Source organism: Ammodytes marinus (genome assembly GCF_949987685.1).
Source record: "Ammodytes marinus genome assembly, contig: scaffold_89, whole genome shotgun sequence".
In the NCBI taxonomy this organism is placed as follows: Eukaryota; Metazoa; Chordata; class Actinopteri; order Uranoscopiformes; family Ammodytidae; genus Ammodytes; species Ammodytes marinus.
Window position 1 is genome coordinate 147,501 of NW_027648041.1, and position 2,500 is coordinate 150,000.

At 39.1% G+C, this 2,500-nt stretch overlaps 1 protein-coding gene across 1 annotated transcript in view; it reads right to left on the reverse strand.

The window, feature by feature from the left end:
• The window catches only part of LOC307271150 (EF-hand domain-containing family member C2-like), a gene marked incomplete at both ends in the record, with an annotated part of 33,571 nt that overhangs the window by 15,212 nt on the left and 15,859 nt on the right, over nt 1–2,500 (reverse strand). The gene's annotated exons all lie outside the window — the stretch shown is intronic.

Below are 2,500 nucleotides of genomic sequence, written 5' to 3' on the forward strand. Positions count from 1 at the left end.
ATTCTAAAGGGGTGGGGTTACCCAGGGAGCGTTGCATTCTAGAACTTTCTAGAACTTTCTTGATGATGTCATATTACACACTGCACCTTTAAGTCTTTATTGCACACAGACCAACGAAAACGCAAACTGCTCAAAATAAAAGCAATGTCTAGTTTATATAGCTAGTTTTGTCATTTTATTGTTTAAATTCAAATGTTTTTATTGTGCTTAGTATGTTGGGAATATTATGAATATTAAGCTTGTAAGTTTAGTTTTTCATTTGAGAAAAACACACTAACATTTCTTATTAGAATTATTATTTTATTTTGTGTATATTTTGTATTGCTCGATAGCTTTGTCAATGTTAACTTTTCTTTCCATGCTAATAAATCCCCTCGAATCAAATGTAATTGTTTTGACAGACACTTAAAAGAACAGAAAGAGAAGCCGCCCCGTAGGATCAGGGGTGAAGCAGGTAATCCATCCATCCAGCCGCCCTGCTTTGACCTTTGACCTGAAGGTTACGCTTCACCATACTGGGGGCTGCGCATGCTTCGTGCTTCACTACTGTGTCTAATGCAGTCAGACCACCACCACACATAACTATAAGTGTCCATTCATTATAGTGGCATGTGATCGTACTTTTTTTTTTAAACCTGCAGTGTGTAGAATTTTGGGTTTTATTTCCTAGCAGATTTTGTAGAAAGTAATTATAATATCCATAAGTACATTTAATTTAGTGTATAATAGCTGAAAGAAAAGTTTTGAATTATTATTTTTTCCCTTAGAAAGGGTCTCATATATGTCCATATTTCTGCATATTTTGGACCAAGGACTAGTGCCGCCATCTTGAAAGTGTCATAGTTGGAATGTCATCAGATGCATTGTTTAGAATTTAGAATTGTTCTTGTCCTTGAAGGCCACTGTAGCTTCTGTTATTATTCCAAAGGGGTGGGGTTACCCAGGGAGTGTTGCATTCTAGAACTTTGTAGAACTTTCTTGATGATGTCATATTACACACTGCACCTTTAAGAATATTTTTGGCATTTTTGATTAATGTTATATTCTATTATATTATACAGTGTATATGTGCATTTGAAAAATATATATTTGAATTTAAATTTCATGGAACGTTAATTTTTTGAAGTAATTGAGATTATTTTTTTGGCATTTTCAAACTTTATTAGACAGTACAGAGTTGAAATGGGGAGACAGAGAGACAGAGAGAGAGAGAGAGAGAGAGAGAGAGAGAGAGAGAGAGAGAGAGAGAGAGAGAGAGAGAGAGAGAGGTCCACAAGTCGGATAAAAAATAAAGGTTTAAAAAAAAAAAAAAAAAAACTACACTGGGGGCTACGCATGCTTTCTGCTTTACTACTGTGACTAACGCACACAGAGCCCTAACATGCCCTGGGTGGCAGCAGACACGTCTCTGCTACGCTCACTAGGGCCTTTAAAGACACACACACACACGCACACACACGCACACACACGCACACGCACACACACGCACACACACACAAACACACGTCTCTGCTACGCTTACTAGTGCCTTTAAAGACACACACACACACGCACGCACGCACGCACACACGCGCACGCACGCACGCACGCACGCACACACACACACACACACACACACACACACACACACACACACACACACACACACACACCCACACACACACACGCACACGCACACACACACACACACATGCACAGGCACACACGCACACACACGCACGCACACACACACACACGTCTCTGCTACGCTCCCTAGTGCCTCTAACAGTGGTGCTGGAGGCCACAGTGTCTCATGTCAGAAGGACAGTGGTTAGTATGCATGCTAGTGTGCACTTAAATTCTGAAGGGTTCTAACTTCTAGACTACTTGAAGCTAAGTTGAGTACTAACTTTAAATTCTCTTTTCTGAAATAAACATTATACAGCTCTGGAAAAAAATGAGAGACCACTCCAAATGTTCAGTGTCTCTGGTTTGACTATCCATAGGCATATGTTATTCTTGACAATTCTCGACATAATGAAAAATAAATCTTCCTTATCTGATTATTGCTTCTCTCCTGTCTGTGGCCCTAAAACTCTTCTGTACTTTAGTATGTAGTGTAGTAAAAAGAAAAAGTACTTTAGTATGTAGTGTAGTAAAAAGGAAGAGTATGTGATTTGGAACGCAGTGTCTTAGGAAGGCGCTGTAATATCTCCTGTTGGTGCTTACTGCCCCTTAGTGTTAAGATTAGTGTACTGCAGGTTTTGTAAATATTGTACCTTTTAGACTTTCCTAGTATAACACATCAGGGTTTTTTTTTTTTTGCACTTATTTGTAGTGTTTAGGGTTAGGGTTCATAAATAGTACTGTTGCTTGGTTACATAAATGGTATTGTTGTGTACCTATTTAGAGCGGTTAGGGTTACGGTAAGGGGTTATCATAGATAGCATTGTTGCCTGGTTACCTATCCCGTATATGTTTCTATAGGTCCTATAGTATAGGAGTACAGGAGTGGTTAGGG